The sequence below is a fragment of the Pleurodeles waltl genome, chromosome 3_1, assembly GCF_031143425.1.
Source record: "Pleurodeles waltl isolate 20211129_DDA chromosome 3_1, aPleWal1.hap1.20221129, whole genome shotgun sequence".
In the NCBI taxonomy this organism is placed as follows: Eukaryota; Metazoa; Chordata; class Amphibia; order Caudata; family Salamandridae; genus Pleurodeles; species Pleurodeles waltl.
In genome coordinates, this window is record NC_090440.1 from 1,923,521,118 (window position 1) to 1,923,547,921 (window position 26,804).

General features: G+C 49.5%; 1 protein-coding gene across 1 annotated transcript in view; it reads left to right on the plus strand.

Moving 5' to 3' along the window:
- Window positions 1-26,804, plus strand: part of LOC138283644 (kinesin-like protein KIF12) — a 369,377-nt gene that overhangs the window by 237,743 nt on the left and 104,830 nt on the right. The window lies entirely within an intron of this gene.

Sequence of the window (26,804 nt, forward strand, 5' to 3'; positions counted from 1 at the left end):
CACTGGGATCCTGACAAGCAGGATCCCAGTGACACATAACAAACATACTGAAAACATAGGCCCTCATTCTGACCTTGGCGGGCGGCGGAGGCCGCCCGCCAAAGTCCCGCCGTCAGATTACCATTCCGCGGTCGAAAGACCGCGGCGGTAATTCTGACTTTCCCGCTGGGCTGGCGGGCGGTCGCCTTCAGACCGCCCGCCAGCCCAGCGGGAAAGAGGCTTCCACGATGAAGCCGGCTCGGAATCGAGCCGGCGGAGTGGAAGCTGTGCGACGGGTGCAGTTGCACCCGTCGCGTATTTCACTGTCTGCGCAGCAGACAGTGAAATACATGTAGGGGCCCTCTTACGGGGGCCCCTGCAATGCCCATGCCAGTGGCATGGGCACTGCAGGGGCCCCCAGGGGCCCCGCGACCCCCCCTACCGCCATCCGGATCTCGGCGGTCCGACCGCCGGGATCTGGATGGCGGTAGGGGGGGTCGGAATCCCCGCGGCGGTGCAGCAAGCTGCGCCGCCGCGGAGGATTCAATGGGGCCGCGGTACACTGGCGGGACCCCGCCAGTGGTGCCGGTCCGACCGCGGCTTTACCGCCGCGGTCGGAATCCCCATTGGAGCACCGCCGGCCTGTCGGCGGTGCTCCCGCGGTCCTCCGCCCTGGCGGTCAAAGACCGCCAGGGTCAGAATGACCCCCATAGTGTTTTCACTATGAGCACTGAGGCCTGGCTATCAGGATCCCAGTGAGACAGTGAAAACAGTGACAAACACCCTGACATACACTCACAAACAGGCCAAAAGTGGGGGTAACAAGGCTAGAAAGAGGCTACCTTCTCACACAACCCCCCCCCAAACGAAGGACAATAAGGCTAACCTTGGCCAGTTGAGACTTTATTGTCTAAGTGGTGATAAGTAGAGAGTAGCTCTGCAATAGACTGGTTACTCCCTTTATCATCCACTATATGGTTACTTCCCTGTGGGGATGTAAACCACCCTGTTTGAAGTTTTTTAGCTAACCAACAATGTGAAGATGTATTTTCAGAGTTTCTATCAGTAAGTTTTAGTTTAGAGCAGTGGGAATTATCCACTGAACCTATTTGTAATGATGGAAATGCCAGACAGGGATGCTGTCTCAGTAAAGCCATAGCTGGGCAAAAACTTTGTCCATTTGGCTGGAAGAGGGAACAGGGATGCTGTTTCTCTTGAGTTGGAGCAGGGCAGGGATGCTGTCCTATGAGCTCCACACTAGGGCAGGGATGCTGTCCTAAGTGTTGTGAGGCAGTACAGGGTTTCTGCACTAAAGTTTCTCTGGGAGGGTTGGAGGGATGCTCCATGTTAACTAAAATGGTGCTCTTTTTGTCACCAATGTTAGTTATCCCACAGAGAGGTACTTCTACCTCAGGGAGTCCAGCTATGCCAGCTGATGATTCCCTTGGAACAGGTGCCACCCCAGGAGAGGTTTCTCCCACCACAGGAATGGTATCCTGAATGGTAGGGTGGTTAGGGGATACTGTGATACCCTTTTTACCTGTTGATGGAGAGGGATCCTGAGTTTTCAGGCCTTCTCTCCTTTGCTTTTTCATTTCAGTAGAAATGAGAGGGAACAATTCCTCAGGGATGCCCAGCATGGCTGCATGGGCATAAAACTCTACATCAGCCCAACCTGAGGCCTCTAGGTCATTACCTAAGAGACAGTCTACAGGTAAGCTAGGTGATACCACCACCTGCTTAGGGCCAGTAACTCCACCCCAACTAAACTGAATTATAGCTAAGGGAAGAAACTTAGTGGAGTTATGGACATCAATAATCTTATACTGTTGTCCAATGATGTGTTGTTCAGGAGGCACTAGGTTTTCAGTCACCAAAGTGAAACTGGCACCTGTGTCCCTGTAGGCCAAGGCCTCAACACCATTTATTGAAACTGTCTGCCTGTACTTATCCATTGTAAGGGGACAAGCAGCCAGTGTGGCAAGGCCAGTGCCACTAGGTGTGACAGAAACTGTCTTGGGACTGATTACATCAGTTTCCACTATGGACCCATAAGTGAACCCAACTACACCCTTTGATTGACTGTTGCCAGCAGTCCCACCACTAGTACCACTACTGCTAGGGGCACTAGAGCTTGATGTATTAGTGGTGGTAGGCTCAGGGGGTTTACCTGGACAGGACTTATCCCCTGGCCTATGGCCTCTATTTTTACACACAAAGCACCAAGGCTTTTTAATGTGTGCAGGTTGGGAAGAAGAGGAAGAATTTGTTTTATCCCCACCCTCTGAAGAGTGTTTAAGATTTGAAGTGGGATCTTTGGTTTTACCCTTATCCCCATGCTTATCTTGAGATTTTTCACCATCTTTCTTCTTATTGCCATCTTTGTCACCCCCTGTATGAACTTTTCTGTTCACCCTTGTTCTGACCCATTTGTCTGCCTTCTTTCCCAATTCTTGGGGAGAGGTCAGATCAGAGTCTACCAGGTACTGGTGCAACAAATCAGACACACAATTATTAAGTATATGCTCTCTCAGGATTGTGTTATACAGGCTTTCATAATCAGTAACTTTACTGCCATGTAACCACCCCTCCAAGGCCTTCACTGAATGGTCAATGAAATCAACCCAGTCTTGTGAAGACTCCTTTTTGGTCTCTCTGAACTTTATCCTGTACTGTTCAGTGGTTAAGCCATAACCATCCAGGAGTGCATTCTTAAGAACTGTAAAATTATTGGCATCATTTTCTTTCACTGTAAGGAGCCTATCCCTACCTTTTCCACTAAATGATAGCCATAGGATAGCAGCCCACTGCTTTTGAGGGACATCCTGTACAGCACAGGCCCTCTCAAGTGCAGCAAACCACTTGTTAATGTCATCCCCCTCCTTATAAGGGGGAACTATCTTGTGCAGATTCCTGGAATCATGCTCTTTTGCAGGATGACTATGGGGAATACTGCTGCTGCCACCATGGGTATCTAAACCCATCTTCTGTCTTTCCCTCTCTATTTCTAAAGACTGTCTATCCAAATCCAGCTGTTGCTTCTTGAGCTTCAGTCTGGTTTGCTCCACTCTCAATCTATTGAGCTCCCTTTCTAACAATCTGTCATCAGGGTGGGTGGGAGGGACATTTCTAGATACAGAGGTATGATGGGAATGAACAGAAGGAGACCTGTCCCTTACAGAGGGCACCCTAACAGCTTGGCTACCAGCATAATGTGAGAGCACATCATCAGTATGATGTGATTCAACCTCTGTACCAACTATGCTAGACTGTCTAGTAATGGGCAGGCTGAGAAGTTTCTTTCCTGAACCTTTTCCTGGGGGAGTCCCTGGATCAGATTGAGAACCATTAGCTACTTTTTCTACAGATTGGGCACTTATGACCTTATCCTGTACTCTAAGCATATTAATTAACAGTTCTAAAGAAGGATTCTTCCCTACACTCAAACCTCTCTCTATGCAGAGACTCCTTGCTCCTTTCCAGCTAAGGTGATCATATGCAAGTTTGGACAGTTCAACATTTTTTCCTGTGCCAGACATTTTTAGAGAGAGTTAAAGTGATAGTAAAAGATAAAAAGTTTGTCAGAGCTTTTAGAAAGACAGAGAAAAAAAACTTTTTCAACTTTTTAGAACTTTTTAGAAAGTTTAGAAGTACTTTTCAGCACTTAGAAAAGAGTGAAAAGAGGAAATGCAAAACTTTTTGGCTATGTGTATATACACTGACCTTGTTTTGTATATTTTTCTCTTATGAAAAGTACAATGAAAAGAGTGGTAAGTAGTCTCAAAGCACTTATCCCACCACTGCACAACCAATGTAGGAGGCTGGACTGGCTTGTAGTGAGTACCAAGGGGTACTTGCACCTTGCACCAGGCCCAGTTATCCCTTATTAGTGTATAGGGTGTCTAGCAGCTTAGGCTGATAGATAATGGTAGCTTAGCAGAGCAGCTTAGGCTGAACTAGGAGACGTGTGAAGCTACTACAGTACCACTTAGTGTCATATGCACAATATCATAAGAAAACACAATACACAGTTATACTAAAAATAAAGGTACTTTATTTTTATGACAATATGCCAAAGTATCTTAGAGTGTACCCTCAGTGAGAGGATAGGAAATATACACAAGATATATATACACAATAGCAAAAATATGCAGTATAGTCTTAGAAAACAGTGCAAACAATGTATAGTTACAATAGGATGCAATGGGGAAACATAGGGATAGGGGCAACACAAACCATATACTCCAGAAGTGGAATGCGAACCACGAATGGACCCCAAACCTATGTGACCTTGTAGAGGGTCGCTGGGACTATTAGAAAATAGTGAGAGTTAGAAAAATAACCCTCCCCAAGACCCTGAAAAGTGAGTGCAAAGTGCACTAAAGTTCCCCTAAGGACAAAATAGTCGTGTTAGAGGGAAAATGCAAGGAAAACACAAATCAGCAATGCAACAACGATGGATTCCTGACTGAGGGTACCTGTGGAACAAGGGGACCAAGTCCAAAAGTCACAAGCAGCTCGGAGGTGGTCAGATGCCCAAGAAATGCCAGCGGTTGGTGCAAAGAAGCTCTTACAAGGCTGAAGAACTGTGAATACTGCAGGAACGACAAGGGCTAGAGACTTCCCCTTTGGAGGATGGATCCCCCACGCCTTGGAGAGTCGTGCAGAAGTGTTTTCCCGCCGGATGGACGCCAACAAGCCTTGCTACACGCAAATCGTGCGTTTGGCGTTTTTGGACGCTGCTGGGGCCCAGGAGGGACCAGGAGGTCTCAAATTGGACCTGCAGAGAGAGGGGACGTCGAGCAAGACAAGGAGCCCTCACTGAAGCAGGTAGCACCCGGAGAAGTGCCAGAAACAGGCACTACGAGGATGCGTGAAACGGTGCTCGCCGAAGTTGCACAAAGGAGTCCCACGTCGCCGGAGACCAACTTAGAAAGTCGTGCAATGCAGGTTAGAGTGCCGTGGACCCAGGCTTGGCTGTGCACACAGGATTTCCGCCGGAAGTGCACAGGGGCCGGAGAAGCTTGCAAAGTCGCGGTTCCCAGCAATGCAGCCCAGCGAGGTGAGGCAAGGACTTACCTCCACCAAACTCGGGCTGAAGAGTCACTGGACTGTGGGAGTCACTTGGACGGTGTCGCTGGATTCGAGGGACCTCGCTCGTCGTGCTGAGAGGAGACCCAAGGGACCGGAGATGCAGCTTTTTGGTGCCTGCGGTTGCAGGGGGAAGATTCCGTCGACCCACGGGAGATTTCTTCGGAGCTTCTGGTGCAGAGAGGAGGCAGACTACCCCCACAGCATGCACAAGCAGGAAAACAGTCGAGAAGGCGGCAGGATCAGCGTTACAGAGTTGCAGTAGTCGTCTTTGCTACTATGTTGCAGGTTTGCAGGCTTCCAGCGCGGTCAGCGGTCGATTCCTTATCAGAAGGTGAAGAGGGAGATGCAGAGGAACTCGGCTGAGCTCATGCATTCGTTATCTAAAGTTTCCCCAGAGACAGAGACCCTAAATAGCCAGAAAAGAGGGTTTGGCTACCTAGGAGAGAGGAAAGGCTACTAACACCTGAAGGAGCCTATCACAAGGAGTCTCTGACGTCACCTGGTGGCACTGGCCACTCAGAGCAGTCCAGTGTGCCAGCAGCACCTCTGTTTCCAAGATGGCAGAGGTCTGGAGCACACTGGAGGAGCTCTGGACACCTCCCAGGGGAGGTGCAGGTCAGGGGAGTGGTCACTCCCCTTTCCTTTGTCCAGTTTCGCGCCAGAGCAGGGGCTAAGGGGTCCCTGAACCGGTGTAGACTGGCTTATGCAGAATTGGGCACCTCTGTGCCCAACAAAGCATTTCCAGAGGCTGGGGGAGGCTACTCCTCCCCTGCCTTCACACCATTTTCCAAAGGGAGAGGGTGTCACACCCTCTCTCAGAGGAAGTTCTTTGTTCTGCCATCCTGGGCCAGGCCTGGCTGGACCCCAGGAGGGCAGATGCCTGTCTGAGGGGTTGGCAGCAGCAGCAGCTGCAGTGAAACCCCAGGAAGGGCAGTTTGGCAGTACCAGGGTCTGTGCTACAGACCACTGGGATCATGGAATTGTACCAACAATGCCAGGATGGCATAGAGGGGGCAATTCCATGATCATAGACATGTTACATGGCCATATTCGGAGTTACCATGGTGAAGCTACATATAGGTAGTGACCTATATGTAGTGCACGCGTGTAATGGTGTCCCCGCACTCACAAAGTTCAGTGAATTGGCTCTGAACAATGTGGGGGCACCTTGGCTAGTGCCAGGGTGCCCACACACTAAGTAACTTTGCACCTAACCTTTACCAGGTAAAGGTTAGACATATAGGTGACTTATAAGTTACTTAAGTGCAGTGTAAAATGGCTGTGAAATAACGTGGACGTTATTTCACTCAGGCTGCAGTGGCAGGCCTGTGTAAGAATTGTCAGAGCTCCCTATGGGTGGCAAAAGAAATGCTGCAGCCCATAGGGATCTCCTGGAACCCCAATACCCTGGGTACCTCAGTACCATATACTAGGGAATTATAAGGGTGTTCCAGTAAGCCAATGTAAATTGGTAAAATTGGTCACTAGCCTGTTAGTGACAATTTGAAAGTAATGAGAGAGCATAACCACTGAGGTTCTGGTTAGCAGAGCCTCAGTGAGACAGTTAGGCACCACACAGGGAACATATACATGCACGCCTATGAGCACTGGGGCCTTGTGTGACAGGGTCCCAGTGACACATACATATAGGCCACAAACCTATGAGCACTGGGATCCTGACAAGCAGGATCCCAGTGACACATAACAAACATACTGAAAACATAGTGTTTTCACTATGAGCACTGAGGCCTGGCTATCAGGATCCCAGTGAGACAGTGAAAACAGTGACAAACACCCTGACATACACTCACAAACAGGCCAAAAGTGGGGGTAACAAGGCTAGAAAGAGGCTACCTTCTCACACCCGCCGTGCAGAAGAGCACCGCTGAAGAGGGCCCCGCCGTGCAGAAGAGCACCGCTGAACAGGGCCCCGCCGTGCAGAAGAGCACCGCTGAACAGGGCCCCGCCGTGCAGAAGAGCACCGCTGAACAGGGCCCCGCCGTGCAGAAGAGCACCGCTGAACAGGGCCATGCCGTGCAGAAGAGCACCGCTGAACAGGGCCCCGCCGTGCAGAAGAGCACCGCTGAAGAGGGCCCCGCCGTGCAGAAGAGCACCGCTGAACAGGGCCCGCCGTGCAGAAGAGCACCGCTGAACAGGGCCCCGCCGTGCAGAAGAGCACCGCTGAACAGGGCCCCGCGGTGCAGAAGAGCACCGCTGAACAGGGCCCCGCCGTGCAGAAGAGCACCGCTGAAGAGGGCCCCGCCGTGCAGAGGAGCACCGCTCTGCTGGGCCCCGCCGTCTCAAGCACCGCTCCGCTGGGCCCTTCCTGTCAAGCACCGCTCCGCTGGGCCCCGCCATCTCAAGCACCGCTCCGCTGGGCCCGCCGTCTCGAGCACCGCTCCGCTGGGCCCCGCCGTCTCAAGCACCGCTCCGCTGGTCCCTTCCTGTCAAGCACCGCTCCGCTGGGCCCCGCCGTCTCAAGCACCGCTCCGCTGGGCCCCGCCGTCTCAAGCACCGCTTCGCTGGGCCCCGCCGTCTTAAGCACCACTCCGCTGGGCCCCGCCGTCTCAAGCACCGCTCCGCTGGGCCCCGCCGTCTCAAGCATCGCTCCGCTGGGCCCTTCCTGTCAAGCACCGCTCCGCTGGGCCCTTCCTGTCAAGCACCGCTCCGCTGGGCCCTTCCTGTCAAGCACCGCTCCGCTGGGCCCCGCCGTCTCAAGCACCGCTCCGCTGGGCCCTTCCTGTCAAGCACCGCTCCGCTGGGCCCTTCCTGTCAAGCACCGCTCCGCTGGGCCCCGCCGTCTCAAGCACCGCTCCGCTGGGCCCTTCCTGCATGCACTGTTAACGGTTCACTGTGCCCACCATGCCTCATCCTTGACCAGTGGAGACTGTAATCCACCTGATGGACTGTGGCTTTGCACTCCCCAGGATGGAACAGTGGGCAACCCACCAACTGTAGAGACTTGAGAGACTGTGGCTTTGCACTCCCCAGGATGGCACAGTAGGCATGGTGGCCCCTTCGTGGATCTGGCGTCGTGGACTCATGTGGCTGTGGTGCCCCCCCCTTTCCCTTCCCCCTGAGGTGCCTGTAGTTTTTTCATCAGATGCCCCTGCAGTGTTCTCTCCAGAGGACTCAGGTCTCCTGTGTGGGCTTTGCCCTTGTGTTGTTACACTTTGGCCCACGGACACTTCGATTTTCTTTTGATGTGCAGGACTAATTGCCTCGGTTATCCATTGCACTGTATATGGAATTCTTTTGATATTGATTATTTGGCTAGTTGACCATTACTTTTCAGAGCCTATTTTGTACATACATTTTTATTCACAATTTAATTATGTCTTTGCATTTTTCTGGGGGGTTTGGGTGGTGTCACTGTGACTTGTTGCTCTGCATTGTTGTGTACATAGTTTGGTGGGGTGGGGGTCGCATATGTGTGTGCCGTAACCTTTCCTCCTCCCCCCTCCCGTGTGTCGTAGGTGCAGTACTCACCGTTGTCGTCTGCGCCGGCGTTCGTACTCGTGGTAGATGAGCAGGTAGACGAGAGCAGGTAGGATGTTTAATTCGGGTTCCATGCTGTCCTCCTTCCTCGTGGAGTGCGTAGAGGTGAGCGTTTTCCCGTTCGTAGTCTGTTTCCGCCGTGTTTTTATCGGCGGTGCTCCCGCCCCGGAAAAGGTGGCGGATTGGCCTGTCATAATAGTGTGGGCGGTACATTGTCTGCCGCCTGTCTGTTGGCGGTGACCGCCGCGCTGTTTGTTTGAACCGCCGTGGCGGTCGGAGTGTTAATGTGGCGGGCTGTGTTGGCGGTTCCCGCCAGGGTCAGAATTCCATTTTTTGGACCGCCGGCCTGTTGGCGGGTTGGCCGCCGCTTTATCACCGACCGCCAGGGTTAGAATCACCCCCAAGGTGTTGAGAAGCAGTGGTTATTTGCACATCTCTGAATTCTGGGGTTCCCATACTAGCATGTGAATTACAGGACATTTCTCAAATAGGCGTCTTTTATACACGCTGTCTTACATTTGAAGGAAAAATGTAGAGAAAGACAAGGGGCGATAACACTTGTTTTGCTATTCTGTGTTCCCCCAAGTCTCCCGATGAAAATGGTACCTCACTTGCGTGGGTAGGCCTAATGCTCACAACAGGAAACGCAACATGGACACATCACATTTTTACATTGAAATCTGACGTGTTTTTTGCGAAGTGCTTAGCTGTACATTTTGGTCTCTAGCTCAGCTGGCACTTAGGGAAACCAACCAAACCTGTGTATTTTTGAAAACTAGACACCTAGGGGAATCCAGGTTGGGGTGACTTGTGGGGCTCGCACCAGGGTCTGGCACCCAGAATCCTTTGCAAGCCTCAAAATCTGGCAAAAAAACACTTTTTCCTCAGATTTTGGTGACAGAAAGTTCTGGAATCTGAGAGGATCCACAAATTTCCTTCCACCCAGCGTTCCTCCAAGTCTCTGATAAAAATGGTACCTCACTTGTGTTTTTTAAAACTAGACACCTAGGGGAATCCAAGGTGGGGTGATTTGTGGGGCTCTCACCAGGTTGTAATACCCAGAATCCTTTGCAAACCTCAAAATTTGGCCATAAAAGCACTTTTTCTTCACATTTCAGTGACAGGAAGTTCTGGAATCTGAGAGGAGCCACAGATTTCCTTCCACCCAAGTCTCCCAATAAGAATGGTACCTCACTTTTGTGGGTAGGCCTAATGCCCGCGAAAAGAAATTTCCCAAAACACTATGTGGACACATCAAAATGATCAAATACTAAACTACCATTTTGTGGTGGGGGCCTGCGTTTTTGGTCCTGGGCTCAGCAGCCACATAGGGAAACCTACCAAACCCAAACACTTATGAAAACTAGACATCCAGGGAGGTGTGACTTGCTTGGATCCCCCATTCTTACCCAGAATCCTCATCAAACCTCAAATTTAGCTAAAAAATCTAATTTTACCACATTTCTGAGTGGGACCACTGCACCGGGACATATTTCCTACCACCCAATGTTCCCCTCAGTCTCCCGTTAAAAATGATACCTCACTTGTGTAGGTGGGTCAAGTGCCTGTGACAGGGAAGAGCCAAAAACATGTTGAAATTGAGGGGGATCCAAAGCGGGTCCAAAAGGGCAGTTTGAAAAAAAATATTTTTAGGCTGACAAGTGGGGGCGAATTTTCATCGGTATAGATGAGACAATGCTGGGTGGTAGGAATTTCGAGGACTCCTGCAGATTCCAGAAGATTCCATCACAAAAATGTGGAATAAATGTATGATTTCCAGCAAAGTTGGAGGTTTGCAGGGCATTGTGGGTAAGAAAATGGTGTGGGGTGCATGTGAAGCACACCACCCTGGACTCACCCAGATGTTTAGTTTTCAGATGTGTCTAGGTCTGGTGGATTTTTCTACATGGCAGTGTCCCAAAGTCCAAAAAGTGCAGCCCTCACCATTCCAAGTGGGACGATTTTGAGAGTTAGCCAAGCACTTATGGCCCAAATATGAAACCAAAACCCCAAATAATCAAATATCCTCTTGTGTGTGGGGGAAGAGCTGAAAGACTGTTACCCCCTTCAGTTGGGGTGGGGGCATAACCATGCCCATACGGTTGGTAGCTGCCACCACTGCCACCACACTATTTTTTTTTTTATTCCCTGGCATCTAGTAGACTTTCTGCCCCCCCCTCCCAGGTGTGGATAGGAGGTAATTGCCCCATCTGCCCACTGGTGGGCAGAACAACTTTGGCCCCATTTATTTGGGGTGGGGGTATGGCCATGCCCCCACCCTCTCATTTAAAAAAAAAAAATCTTCTCTGGTCTCTGATGGGCTTTCCAAAAATAGGCCGATCTTATGGCCAACAGTAATGTGCCCCCCTGGGAAGTGACCCTTGCCCAAGGGCTGCCCCCCCAAACAAAACACACACACCAATCCCTGGTGCCTAAGTGGTTTCTGTCCCCCGGGGACAGATCGGCCTAATAGAAATAGGCGCTGCGCCACTGGACGTAACCATTACGTCCATGGCGGGGAAGGGGTTAAGCCTCTGCCTTTATTATTATTATTTTTTATAAACAATTGTTATTCATTTTAAAAGCAAAAAAGGTAAGGCACAGCAATCAACAGAGCCAGCACATTATTGTCAGTTTACAGGAAGTCACATTAGTTTGCTTCCAGACACAGACCATGTATGCATAGATCAACATCAGCAATGGGACATGACCCCAACAAACTATCAAGCCATTTGGCCTAACCATTCCTCCTATATTCCCCCATATTTTAGTATGTTTGCGGGGGCATCCTCCCGCCTCATAAACCGGTTTCTCCTGCTGTGCACACCAATCCACTCCTCGCCTCCATTTTGATAGGGTCGACAGTGCAGACTTGTTCCAGCCTGCCACAATGTCTCTTTTGGCCACTAACAATGTAGTTCCTACAAAAGAGCAGTCATCTCTTGTACCTCCTATGTCCTCCATCACACTCAACAGCACCATTTTGGGGGATATCGGGACCTTCCAACCCATTGTCTCAGTGAGCTCATCAGGAATCTATTCCCAGTATCAGTGGATGGGAGGACATGTCCATTTTATATAATAAAAGTCAGCAGGAGTAGTCCCACTTCTGGGGCATGCAGGTTTGGGAAGGAACACAGCCCGGTGCAGTCTTATTAGGGGAGAGGGAGGCCACATACCAGTAATATGTTTGTATTATCCTGAGGCAGGAGGACATAGTTATTAACTCTGGACGTCATTAGGGCGACGCGCCAGCCACATCTTCCAGCTGACCCAGCCACCATCCCCACCTGTGTCTGATATGGCTCAGGTCGCCTGGGGCATTGTTGATCAACATTTTATATATTTGGGATATTCCCGCTTTTCCCAGCACCCCCATAAGTACCCCATAAGTAGTTTGGCTTCCAGTGGGCTGTATTCCAGAAGGGGATCAGTGCTGTGTGTATGCAGTGCATGGCGGAGTTGGAGGTTTGGGTGAGGGAGAGTTGGTAGGTCACTTGTAGGTCTTGAAATGAACACATATGCGTTCCCTCCAACACGTCCCCGAGGTGAGAGATGCCCAGCAGATCCCATTTGTCAAAGCCTTTCAGCGCTACTGATTCCTGAAGCCTGCCGTCCCTCGAAAGAGGAGTCTGCTGAGTCAGGATATTCGTCCCCCGAGAGTGACGTATGGTCGGCCTCCACGCTGTGAAAACCATCTTGGCCCCCGGTGCCATGGTATTGGGAATCGGGGAGCCACAAAGTATGTCCAGTATTTGGGGGAAGCTAAGAATCGTGAGTTATCCAGTATTGGATCTGTCATAAATTCACATGCTTGAATCATCCCCGTCGTCGAAGTGGGAGTCCCACGGTACATAAAATAGCAATAATTAACAAATATTTTTTTTTTTCCTAGAGGCTATAATAGAAACGCCAGCCACTCATACAGCCTATCCAAGTCCTTTTGTGAAAAGGACACAAACCTGCCTGCTGGCCAATCAGGCACCAGCACCCTCTAGAACACTCTCCAGAGAAGCTCCTTCCCTCAGATTTTCTACCGCACGTCGTGTGAAGGGATTCCCCGTGAGCTCTGCTCAGTTTTCTACTTCAGAATTATTTTCTCTCAAGAGAATTCTAAAAATGCCGGATTCTTCTAAAAAAAGGCCTTTTCCGCCCTTGCAAGACCTGTGGAAAGAAAAGGCTCCATGTGGATGATCCACATAAAGACTGCTTGTATTGCCTCTACCCACAACACTAGGTGAAGGACTGCAAGATATGCCATACTTTCTCCACAAAAACCTTCAGAGACCGTCAGGGTAGACTTCTGACATGGTTACAGGCAAAATCCTGTACTTCAGTTGAGGAGAGTGGGTCAGAAAGGCCACACAAAAGTTCCAAATCTGAGGACCTGGGCGAGGCAGAAATATCTAGAAAGAGGCAGAAATTACATCATGGAAAAGGCTTACAGGCTTCAATCTCTTCTGAGCCATCCTCTCCTCGTTAAAAGAAGGAGTCATCCCGTCGTTCTCCTTCCTCTGAGCCTTCTACCTCTAGAAAGGTAACCATTAAAATTAAGTCGACGACACCACCGTCGACAACCGTGACGATGATGACGGTGTTTACATCTACCGTCTACAGCACCTCGTCGACGAGACCATCGTCGCGACGACTACCTTGACATCGACGGTAAAGGCTCCTATTTCCTCTATTAAACCTCCGTCGACGAGGATTCCAGAAAAGAGTGCGTCGCTGACAACATCAACGCCTTCGTCGACGACAACATCGTCGTTGATAACATCGATAACGAAAGCCCCGTCGACTGCAACACCACCAACGACAGCGTCGTCGGCTGTCTCACCTTCGACGAGGACACCGTCGACGACGCTGTCGTTGACGAAGCCATCGTCGACGAGACCACCTTCGACGAGACCACTGTCATCGACACCATCGTCGACGAGACTGTCGTCGATGGAAGGATCATCCCTGATAACACTACCGTCGACAGCACCATCATCATTGACACCATCTACGATGCCATTGGTGCCTGTGAGACAGATAGAGGCTATTCCTACCTCTTCCAGGTCTCCTGATCTTCGGGCCATGGTCAAGATCACATCTCTGCCCAGATCTGACATTTATCCTACAGACACTTCACCAAGCAAGGTGTCAACTTTACTACCCAGTCATTTACTGGATTGGGAGGAATCGGATGAGGGTCCATTTGGAGATGCGCACAGCCCATCCCAGTTACATGTTAAATACCAGGAAGAGGATGACGATGATGAGTATGATCAGTACCAACCATATTACTCACGTCAAGAACGCTATTACCAACCGCCTCAGCCAAGAGACTGTATACAGATGCCTGCCTCCTTAATCCAGGACTTACAATCAGTGTTGCAGGATTATAGGAGGAGGTTCCCAGTTACAGCAAAGATCAACCACCACCGCCAGCTTCTCCTGTGACACCAAGAAACGTCCCTCCACATCCAGCTACTCCCAGGATGATACCTCATTACGTTTTAGCTGCCCCCCCTCCGGGATGAAGGTTCCACTTCAGGGGAAGAAGAGGAAGAAGGAGAGATATCTATGCCGCAGCATCCCACTGAGGAATGGGATGACTACTTAGCCCCCACTCCTTCTCCACCACCTCCTCGCCCTTCAGATTCTCCACCCGAGGATATAGGTGGTTTCCATAATCTAATGGACAGGGCTGCTGTACGCTTCCACCTTCCAACATCTGTTTCACAGTCAGAATGCTTCCTCCCTGATTTTAAGGAACGTCAAGGAAGTCTGTAAGGGCCATTTTCATTATTGACTTTAAATGGAGCGAGGGTACCAAGATCATGCGTAAACCGGCAACAGTCCCACCAGTGCCACAAAAGCTGGACAAAAAATACAAGGCAACTCAGGACTCTCTGGCATGTCTCACTGGTCACCCAAAGCTGGATTCTGTTATTTCTCAAGCGGCTCAAAGGCGTTCTAAGAACCCGTCGACGCCTATCTCTACTCCAAATAGAGAAGGAAGGAGGTTAGATAATGTGGGCAAAAGATTCTCCTCCATGTCAGCAATTACTGTTAGAGCAGCAAATTCCTTGGCAATCCTGGGTCGTTATGACTGACAAATGTGGTCGGATATGCAGCCTTTCATTGATCTCATCCCTGAAAACAAGCAAGCAGAGGCACGGAAGATCCTCCAAGAAGGTGAGCGTACGTCGGAGGAAATAACCGACTGCGCTCTAGATATAGCCTCCACCGGCTTTCGTCAGCTGGCTGGTGCTGCGGTGTTACGCCGCCAAGGTTGGCTCAAGGCCACATCTTTCAGGCAGTGCAGTCCAGAATTCTCGACATGCCTTACGATGGAGAATCTCTCTTCGGCAAGCACGTAGATGAAGCTCTGCAGGCCATCAAGAATGACACAGTCACTGCCAAGTCCCTAGGTACCCTCCAGTACCGGAAACAGCCCTTTCGGGGTGCAAGAGGAAGAGGATTTACCTCATTTCGAGGTTCCTTTCACAGGCAGCATCAGCAACCCAATATAGGCCGTCCTATCAGCAGCAGTATAGGCAACCATCCACGGCCTCATACGCCAGACAGGGAGGAAAGAGAAGGCAGGATTCACAAAACAGAGATCAACCCAGAAAGCAATAATCATCACCAGGCACCGGCTATGCTTCCCTAGTGTTTACACAATTAACAAGTAGGAGCAAACATCTCCAATTACATCCAGGAGTGGAAAAACATAACATCAGACAAATGGGTGCTGGATATAGTGACGAGAGGTCATACCCTGGAGTTCATACAAAAACCACTGCATCATTCACCAACAACATCCAGACCGTTCCACCTTCGACTACTTCAGCAGGAAGTATTCCTTATGCTTGCCAAGGGAGCTATAGAAAAGGTTCCAGTTCAGCAAAAAGGTCTTGGGTTCTATTCCTGTTTCTTCCTGATAAAGAAGAAGTCAGGGGAATGATCACTGATACTAGATCTCAGGAAACTCAACAAGTTCCTTCGGAAACAATCTTTTCGGATGATCACGCTGTCGGATATCCTGCACCTCCTCAATCCTGGAGATTTTATGACAACAATGGATCTCCAGGATGCTTAGTTCCACATACCCATACATCAGAAACATCGCAAATATCTCCGCTTTACTGTAGCCGGTGCCCATTATCAGTTCAAAGTTCTCCCATTCGGTCTGAAGTCAGCTCCACGAATCTTCACGAAATGCCTTGCCCAAGTCGCAGGTTTTCTCTGCAACAGGGGTGTCCAGGTGTTTCCATACCTGGACGAGTGGCTCATAAAAGCTCCTTCTTCACTACTAGCCTCCAGGGCTACAAACGCTTGCCTGAAGTTATTCCGCAGTTTGGGGCTAACAGTAAATCTACAGAAGTCTGTCATTCTTCCCTCATGCAGGAGAGTCTTCCTGGGTGCAGAATTAGACACCATCAAAAACAAAGCATACCTCACTCCGGCACGGCAGCAAAAACTAACCAACTTACCTGTCAGTATTTCCAGAAAAAAGTTTGTTTCAGTGTGACTGTTCAAGTCGCTTCTGGGCATGATTTTCTCAGCCATCGTCCTAGTTCGACTGGCAAGATTGAGAATAAGACCGTTACAAGAAGAATTACAGCTCCAATGGACCCAGTCGCAAGGGTCCTTCGACGACTTAATAACTGTTACGCCAAAAATTCACCAGGCGTTGAAGTTGTGTTCCCAGACCAACCATCTCTCCCAAAGGTCTTACTTTTCTAACGCCAATAACAGATTTTATCATCACCACAGACGCTTCCTTGGAAGGCTGGGGAGGCCATTTACAAGACATGCGCATTCAGGGAAGATGGATGCACATAATCTGTTAGAATTAAAGGCGATCCACCTCACGCTCAAGGCTTTTCTTCCACGCATCGCAGGGTCCTCAGTGTTGGTCAGGACAGACAACACAACAAGTATGTTTTATATCAACAAGCAGGGAGGAACAAGATCCCTCACCCTCTCAAGGGAAGCTCAATCTCTTTGGGACTGGCTCACACAGCACAATATTCACCTCAGGGTGGGGCACCTGCCATGGGTCAACAACGCCCTAGCGGATTCTCTCAGCAGGACGGACGACAACTGCCACGAGTGGGAACTCAACCAGAAGATACTCAACGGCATCTTCCAATGCTGGGGTCAACCGATCCTAGACTTGTTTGCCACCAATCTGAACGCCAAATGCCAGTTCTACGCCAGTCGATACCCACTCCCGGGGTCGTGGGGAAATGCTCTTTTGATGAAATGGTCCAGGATCTTTGCCTACGCTTTTCCCCCCATCCTGTTGATCCCCAGACTCCTCAGGAAGATGAAGTCCTAATGCTGCAGGATCATTCTCATATCGCCCAGATGGCCCAGACAGTACTGGTACATAGAGCTTCTACTCCGGTCTGTGTCCAATCCGATGCACCTTCCCTGCAACCATGACCTTCTCATGAAGAATCAGTGTCAAATTCTTCATCCTGATCCAACATCTCTTCAATTGCACGCTTGGCTCCTGAGTTCAGAGAGTTTCAGGGTATGAACATTGATCAGAAATGCAGACGGATTTTATCTAGGGCACGAGCGGAGAGTACTAATAAGACGTACAAGCTCTCACACTCTCAAAGGTTGGTCTTTGCCAAGCATCCGTCAAGATTCATCTGGCAGCTATAGCCTCTTAAAGGCGCTCTGCTGATATGCCTTCAATCGGCTCATCCAGAATCATTAAGCAGTTCATGAAAGGCCTCTTCCGCACTTTCCCTCCGGTACGTCCACCTCCGCCAGAGTGGCATCTGAATATAGTCCTGTCCCAGCTCATGAAAGCTCCTCTCGAACCTATTCACAGGGCGGAACTCAAGTACATCACATGGAAGGTGGCAACCCTGCTTGCTCTCACTTCCACCAGGAGAGTCAGTGATATACAGGCTTTTACTACTAAAGAACCTTTTCTGTTTTTTTCGGATGACTTTGTTCTCCTCAGGACCAACCCCAGATACATTCCTAAAGTGCCATCATAACTATATCTCAATGAGCCCGTGATACTACAAACCTTTTTCCCAAATCCAACTACAATCGCAGAAAAAACTCTGCATTCTTTGGACATCAAAAGATGCCTCAAATTTTACCTTCAAAGTACCAAACAAATCAGAAAATCAGATCAGCTCTTGGTATCTTATTCTCTTGGACGACAAGGAACAAGGGTCACCAAGGCCACTATAGCCCTGTGGATTGCCTCTACAATTCAGTTTTGTCACAACAAAGCAGGAAAACCGTTGACCAGGCGCCTGAGAACCCACTCCACAAGAGCAGTCTCCGCATCGGCTGCTTTGTTTCAGGGTATTGCCCTGGATAAAATATGGCAAGCTGCAACATGGAAGACTACGCACTCCTTTATGCAGCACTATTGTTTGGAGTCTTTGCACAGAACTGAGTCTCTAGTTGGACAAGCTGTTCTACGTCATCCTTTTCATTAAGGTGAGACCTTTCCTTGATTGTGTAGAAACTGTTTTATATTCAAATAGTCTATAATTGCTATGCATTATAGTTTTGACATGCTTTTATATCTATGTATATCTATGGATATTTAAGATATATGTATATATATATATATATATATATATATATTCATGTATATTTGTTTGAAGTTCATAATACAAGATTTATGAGCTGGCTATTTGATCACATGTTTTAGAGGATTTCTATGCTCGCATCCTCCATCCACTGTGAGTATAACGTTTTATCAACAGTACTGCTGGCTATTCAGATTCAAGCATGTGAATTTATGAAAGATCCAATACTGGATAAGAAAACAAGTTACTTACCTCTAACTACAGTTATCCAGTATTGGTATCTTTCATAAATTCACATGCGACCCACCCTCCTCTCCTTAGACGCTCACATTTCCTCTCAGGTTATAATGTTTTCACTCTTGTGCTAGAAAATCTGAGGGAAGGAGCTTCTCTGGAGAGTGTTCTAGAGGGTGCTGGTGCCTGATTGGCCAGCAGGCAGGTTTGGGTCCTTTTCACAAAAGGACTTGGATAGGCTATATGAGTGGCTGGTGTTTCCATTATAGCCTATAGGAAAAAAATATTATTTGTTAATTAATGCTATTTTATGTACCGTGGGACTCCCACTTCGACGACGGGGATGATTCAAGTATGTGAATTTATGAAAGATACCAATACTGGATAACTGTAGTTACAGGTAAGTAACTTGTTTTTTTCAAGACGATATGTCGTGTCCGACCACCCTCCATTGAACCAGTCATGTAGAACAAGGAGCTGGGTCGCCAGGTAGTAAAGATGTAGATTAGGTAGCCCCAACCCAATGTCGTATTGGCCTCTCTGACAGTGATGTATCGCCAATCTATGTCTAGTGCCCCGCCAAAAGAAGGATGTTATGGCCCTGTCCAAGGTGGAGAACCATGGACGTGTCAGTAGAATCGATATACTCTGAAAGATTTATAGGAATCTTGGGAGGATCATCATGTTAAAGAGTGCTATGTGAGCCAGAATATTTAGTGGGAGGGACCGCCATCTCAGCAGATCTATATTTGCTCACTGAGTCAGCGGTTGGAGATTTAGGGACCAGGTCATCTCAGGGAGGAGCACCACCCAAATGCCCAAGTATTTAAAAAGAAGACTCCGGATTGGTACTACCTCTTGCCATGCAAAACAGTCTTGTGATGGTGCCAGGAGTACCAAAATGGACTTGGAGGGGTTCATTCGTCTTCATATAATGCTACGCAGTCTTTGTGATCAGTGCCCCATTTCCATCCCTTAAAGAGACAGTCGCTCCTGATAAGTTGCGCCTATGGCTCATTAGTCAGGCAAAAAAGAGAGGGGACAGGGGGCAGCCATGATTGGTTCCTTGACGAATGGGAGGGACCCAGAAAGGATACCATTAATCTGGACTCTGGTTGTGGCGTTAACATATAATGCTTGGACTAACCTACGAAACCCAGGACCCATACCGGCTCATAACCAGCTGCAGGTACTTCCAATCCACCAAGTCCAATGCCTTCTCAAAATCCACAAATAGTAATGCTAGATCCAAAAGCAATCGAATCCGGTGGGCCAAGGTCACCTGAAGCCGGCGTATAAAGTGTTGCGTTCCTCAGTTGGCCATAAACCCACATTGGTCTGGGTGAATTAGAAGGGGCAGCACTCACTTAAGTCGGGTAGCCAAAATTGTAGCATAAATTTGAACATCGCCATTAATAAGCGAGATGGGACGATAGTTTGCACAGGCCCGAGAAGGGGGCTGTGTCTTTAGAATAACCACTATGGTTGCTGTGTCTAGGCTAAGTGGGAAGGTACCAGTGCGGTCCACTTCGCTGTTTAGGGTGAGCAGCCCAGGTGTTAAAATCTCTCGACACGCCACATAATATTCGGCTGGGAAGCCGTCTTCCCAGAAGCAAGAAAGGAGATCGCCGTTGCTACTTCAGCACTTGTAATAGGCTCGTCCAGGAAATCTTTCTCTGGTAGGGGAAGTCGGGGGAATTTCTCCTTGAGAAATTGAGTTGAGTATTTGGGGTCAACAGCAGGGGACGCAGTATAAAGTGGCTGGTAGTACCTAGCAAATGTTCCGGACATCTCAGGGAGTGTGGTCACCCATCTACCTTCCAAATCTACAATTTTGGGCACAATTCGGGGTAACTGCTAAACTGTTGACAAAATGCCGTTTCAAAGGGTTGTGTTGTCAAGGTCTGTTCAAGCTGGAGAGATTGGGCCTGCAATTGTGTGATTTGCGCCATACGTGTCCGCTCCTGAGAGCGTATAAATCTTTTGACAAGCCCCCCTTTGACTGTCTTACCGGCAGCCCAGAGGACTCCCAGAGGTGAAACTGAGCCATCATTCGTGTCGAAGTATGCCTGAAGTTCGGTCTGCAAGTGTTGGATGCAAAGTTTGTTTTGCAGATGCCAGGCATTGAGCCGCCACATAGGGCGAATCTCCCATCTAGCAGATCCAAGATTTAGAAGAATTGGGGCATGGTCAGATATGCCCCTAGGGAGAACTTGCATGTGGTTAGAGGATGCCACAGTCTGTGGCAGGCATCAGGATAAGATTTATTCTAGATTGTATATGATGTGCAGTTAATGTGTGAGTAAATTGCCAACTACTCAGATGCCAGACCCTCCACACATCACAAAGTCCAAAGGATGACAACCAGTCTGAAAGTTGACGTGCAGCCCCACTTCTGGATACAGAGGTGGGGACCGACGTGTCCCTTACAGGGTCATGGACAGCACTGAAATCGCCTCCTATCAGTGTCAGCCCATGAGGTAAGTCCAATATGAACCTGGATAGCTCCCTTAAAAAACTGTAAGGCCCTGGGGAGAATATGCACTCACTAGACTGAATGTACTCCCCTCCAGCGTACCCGTCAGTGCCACAAACTGCCCCTGCCCATCCCTCACCACGTGATCAACCGCGATGGAAAAGGTGTTCTTCAGGAGAATCGCCACCATCCTAGATCCCTGGGTGAACCCTGCATAGTAGACCCTGTCATAGCCTCATTGCGCCAAAAAGGGGCATCGCTCTTCCAAAAGATGAGTTTCTTGGAGTAGAAGGACATCTGGCTGATGGTGGTGGGCCAAGGTGAGCACAGCCGTGCGTTTCACTTTGCCTAGGAGCACTTTGCCTAGGAGACCATTAACGTTCCATGATAACACTTGAGGGGGCCTACCATTTAATCTTGTAGATTAATGTTCCATCTCAGGGGAGGGATGCACCCCTCAGCACTGCCCCGTCGATATGTGTCAGGTCCATGTAACCTTCTGGAGTTTCAAGGTGCCAATATTTGGTGTCTGCCCTCTGTGAATGATGCAACAAAGAGGTATTGAACCAATATCCAAAACCAACTGGGATATTAACATTCTCTCAAACATGCTTTCAGTCCCCCAAATTCCTCCCCTCCTCATACTTCCCCCCAGAAGCATCTGTCACCCATATATAAGAAACCCTCTGTAAAAATCATAACATCAAATTAACGGACAGTGGCTGACCCCTCCCTAACCTAGGATTCATTGCACAATAGATCAGCCCAACAGCAGGGATATTCATACAACACAATCCACAGTGCCCAGTATCTGGACATAGGAAATGTATTAAAGTGTGGGACTCCAGGATAGATTGGTGTCACTACTAGAGTTCATCTTATCAGGGGAGAGGCTCTCCAGTGGCGTGTCCGGTGTGGTTTCTCAAGCCGTTGCAATGGTAGTTCCTCCCTCCGCTGCCGGCAACGGGGAGCCCTCACGGGGCCTCAGAGGGATCTGTACACCAACCGCCGGGCCGACCTGCGCCTTCGAGAGCGGGTGCGTTTCTTTTGATTCTTGAGCCTTGTCTCAGTGCAACACAAGTCCGCCCCAGCAGTGGGAGGAGGGGGTTCTGTCAAGGGCGTGTCAGCAGACGCTCTTCTGCAAGCCATTCCCATGCGGATGCCAGTGTCTCAGAAAACCATGACTTGACCTAATCAACCACTCTGAGCCAGGCCAGAAACAGGAGTCCGTAGGTAAGTCCCATCGCCCTGAGTTTCTGTTTAACTTCAAGAGATGACCTGCGCTGTTGTTTGACCTCTTTAGTATAGTCCGGGAAAAGAAGGACTTTAGTATTCCCTCATCGAAGATCTTCTCGGGTGCGGTCCTCTTGTAAGAATGCATCCCTATCTCAAAAATTGAAAAAACGGACCATCACTGGCCATGATGCAGCGCCAGGTGGAGACCGCAAAGTCAACAGCTGATGGGCCCTCCCGATCACAAACCAGGGCGATAGGCGGGTCGAAGGCTTCCAAGTTTTATACTAGCTTTCTAGATAGTCATTCATGGGTTGGATCTCCATGCCTTCGGGGATGCAATTATGCGTACATTGTTACGTCATAAACGGTTTTCAGCATCTTCAACACGACGGTGTAGCTCCGATGTGCGTGTCAGAAGAGTTGATACCTGAGATTTGAAGATTTTCACCTCATCTTCGACATCGGATAGTCTTGTTTCGGCCTGAGTGAGCCTGGTTGTGGCATTATGGAGATCTTGGCGCACCAACGCGACGTCAACCCTGACCTGCCCGATCTTTGTTTCAACAGCCTCGCATGATGACTGGATCACCTGAAGGATCATAGCAAGCTCCTAGGATGGGTGGTTTGTCACACCGGATTTATTTCTCCCTTTGGAGGCCGTCGGTGGGCCAGTAGTAAATTGGTCAATGGGTGTGTGGGTGGCTGAGGAGCGATATGCTCTATCTTTGCCCATAGTGAGGTCACCGCAAAGATGTAGGGCAGCTTCTCAACCCGCTTGTCACCCTCTCATGATTGCATGAGCAGTTAAGCCCAGAAGGCTGGTGCTCTTGTCCCAGGAGACAGTGGCAATCGAAGGCCAGAGGCACCTCAGTTCGCCAAGTTCCGGGAGGTCTGATTAAGTACTCCCAGTGTAGCTCTGTCTAAGCTGGTGATTATAGGTTTGCCACTGTTTGTAGTGTCAAAAGCAGTATAACTATTCACGGCCTCAGTCTCTTCCACTCACATCACTCCATGGCTGCCCCAGGCTCACCTCTGTATCTCAACCTGCTTACTGCAAGCGCAGTAGCACGAGCAGTTGAGTGTAGGATTCTGAACATGGTTATTCCAGTAGATATGCACAGGAGGAGATGATTCCTAGCGCAGTCGAGGGGTCCCCTTGGGGGTCGTTGCCAGAGTGCCAGGAGCCTTCCTTTACTAATGCTCCAGTTCTCATCCCCTGCACCCCCTCTCCGCCGCCATGGACAGGTCATCACTGAGGCCCCGGCCAGCCCCTAACCCGAGAGGATGAGCTGCTCTCCGACCAATTGTAGTTCTTTGGGGCTCCCCCGCAGCTGGCCCAGTCAGTCCTTCTCTGAGCAGGCGAAGGGGCCCTGGTCCAAGCGCTCCCCTCCAGTCAGTCTCAGTGGATCCAAGCCTCTGGCTAGACTCACCTCAGATTGCTCCTTTGCCCCTTCTCGTCTGCTGCGGTCCGCCCTCACTTTGCCCAGGGCAGGCCAGTTGTGTCACATCCAGGGGTCGCCCCCTTCCTCAAGTCCCCATCAGGTGGGGGCCCAGGCTCAGGGACAAAATCTGGGGCGATAGGCGGGCCAAGCACCGTGCCATTGCCTATGATTTAGCTTGAGGCTCTCCCCACAGGGGCACTGCACACTCCGCCCAGTGCTGCCACCCAACTTCGAATCTTCCCTCCCTGCAGGGCCCCACACCGTAGGGCCAAGCCCGGCCGCAATCAAGCTCAGTAAGAGTTTCATCGCTGCACTCACTGGGATCTTCTGATGTGGGAAGGATTGCCATCACTCCTTGCCTCACCGCGGTGTCTGCCATTATGTCCTCCAGGCTGGGCTGGTTTCACTATAGTCCGGGGCCCGCTCCCCCTATCTCCCGATGTCCACCAGGAGAGCCGGGCCTTAGACCATCACCCTATCACCGTCTGTGCCCAGGCATCCTGCCATCCAAGAGCCCCGAAGCGCGGCCACCCGCCCAGTGCTGCATGCTCTGATCGCCACTGCCTCCCCAGCACATGGCCTCACCTACTCGCAGAGGCCCGCACCTCCAGATGCAGGCCAGGCAGCGAGGGACAGGGCCACCAGGAGAGATTTACCACCGCACCTCCGGGCCACCTTCTGTGCATCGCACGGCACTTCAGTCCCCTGTTCAACTCTCCAGCGGTGGCCATGGCACCGACTCAGGCCCTCCAGACCGCTCAGACTCCGGCTGCCATTTTGTCGTGGTGCATGCTGTGAGCTTGAGAGCAGCCATCTGCGATCGCCCTCAGCACCTCTACCGCTCCAATATGGGCCAGCAGCAGTCTCTGCTTCCCAGTGGGACAAAGATATCTTGGGATATCCCATCATCAAGGTGCAGATGGAGGCGAATGACGGAGGGGTTGGGAGCACTCCTAAGGTGCATCCGCCATCTTAGCGCCTCAGCCATGCATCTGCCTTCATTATTTTATATGGGAGTGAGTCGCAGTACCTGTGAGTGTCCATATGTGGTGCTAGATGTACTACAAGGCTAAGCTGATCTACATTTACTGTTTTTGGCTGTACTAACTTTGAAATTGTAGTTTGTGTATAGCAATGGCTTACTCTTTTGTGGGTGAATGTTTGTATTTGCATGTCCATCCCTCAACACCACGCATTTAGCGGTACATATTCCCCTTTTTCCAGCCATTCCCCTGGTTTCTCCCACATTTACTAACAAAGTGTAGGTGTAGATGTACTACGTTCTCCACACTGGTGGCACAGAAAAAATAGGAATTGCGGCAGTCTCCACAAGTAGATTTGTGAATTGTGTGTGGTAGTATTTTCTTAGTACTAATTTAGTAGTACTAAACATACAGTTTGTGAATTTGGGCCAATGTATTTAAAAACGGCTTAATTAATAATTCATGCCCTAATCTAGTGCAGATTACTTATTAGTGAGGTTGGAGTTAATATTACTATTTTAGAAATACCACTTTTAGAAAGTGAGCATTTCTCTGCACTTAAAACCATTTGTGCCTTACAGCCTGTCTCTAATCAACGTCTGGTCTGTGCTTGTTGACAGCTCCCTTGTGCATTTCACCCAGACAACCACAAACACAGGACACTCAGTCACTCCTGCATTCATCTGCATACTGAATGGGTCTTCCTGGGCTGGAAGGGTAGAGGGCCTGACACTTACATTTCAAAGGCCAGTGGCCTGTCCTCACATAATGTACTGATAACCCCCCACTGGGACCCTGGCAGACAGTACTGGGCTGAAAGGGGAACTTGTGCACTTCAAAACCACTCTTTGAAGTCTCCTCCACTTCAAAGGCATTTTGGGGTATATAAACAGGGTCTCTGACCCCGCCAACTCAGACAACTCTGGACCTGCTCCTGGACTCTGTCAGAAGACCTGCCTGGCTACCCAAAGGACTCTCTGGACTGCTTTGCTGCAAAGTACTGCTCCCCTGCTGTTGCCCTGCTGCCTTGCTTGCCTGTGCTCGAAGGACTCTGCCTTCCCCCAAAGTGCTCTCTAAGGGCTTGGATTGAGCTTGCCTCCTGTTCTAAAGTTTCAGGTACAGCAAAGACTTCAACTACTAGCTTCTTGCTTGTACCTGACTCCAGAGCAACTTCAGCGACTCCAGCAACTCTGCAGCCTGCTCCCGCTCCGTGGACCTTGCTGCCCGAAATGACCGCTGCCTGCAACTCAAGTACGACATTGCCGCAACTCTGCTGACATCACTCAGAGTAATTGCAATACTGCGAAGTTGACACATCACGTCCTGACGGACCGGAACCAGTGACCCCACTGGGTCACAAAGAATCGACGCATCCCAGACGATGATGCATCATCTCCCCCTGCATCTGGATTGAACCGAAGCCTCACATCCACCTGCTTCGCAGCATGGAACCAATGCCTCTTTCCTCAGAAGCCGTAAGGGGCTGACGCCGCACTGACTCAATCGATGATTCTTTCCAACTCCGTGCGACATTCTTCGTTTTTAAAAGGTACTGTACCTGGAGGTCGGTGTGACTTTGTGACTGGCACCAGCTGTGTCAGATTGTTGAGAACGACTCCGTCAACGACATTGTGATAGCCCCAGTTGGAGCTATTGTGCTTTCTATGTGCTTTAGTTGGATTTAATCTTTAACAATTCATAACTTTGTTTGTATACATTGGATTTTAATTGTTTCAACAGTATTTTATTCAGATAAATATCCTCTATTTATCTAAACCTGTATGGTATCTATTTGTGGTGTTTTCACTGTGTTCTTGTATAGAGTTCTGCACAAATACCTTACACATTGCCTTCTAAGTGAATCCTGACTGCTCAGTGCCAAGCTAAAAGAGGGTGGGCTGAGGATAATTTGGATTGTGTTGTGACTTTACCTGACTAGGATTGTGGTCACCACTTGTTCAAGGGTGTATTTCTAACAAAGCCTGGATTTCTAAATAGGAAATGCTCATACAAATACATTAATTGAATACATGCAGAATGGACCACCTAATCAAAAAGTGCAAGGTGTGTAAAAGGTAGTTGGTCGAAAACAGGTCATACTTGCTCCTTTGTTCTACATATGCATTCATGAAGGCAAAATGGCCCACCAGTTGCTGAGAGGCATGGGCATTCGGAACTTGAGGTCAACAATGAACCTACCTAGTAAAGACCTCTTTAACTGAGGTATTTGTAGTCTCATCCTGTTAGGTGTCTGTTAGGTGGCTGTTTCCATAATTAGATACAGGTTTTTCGATCA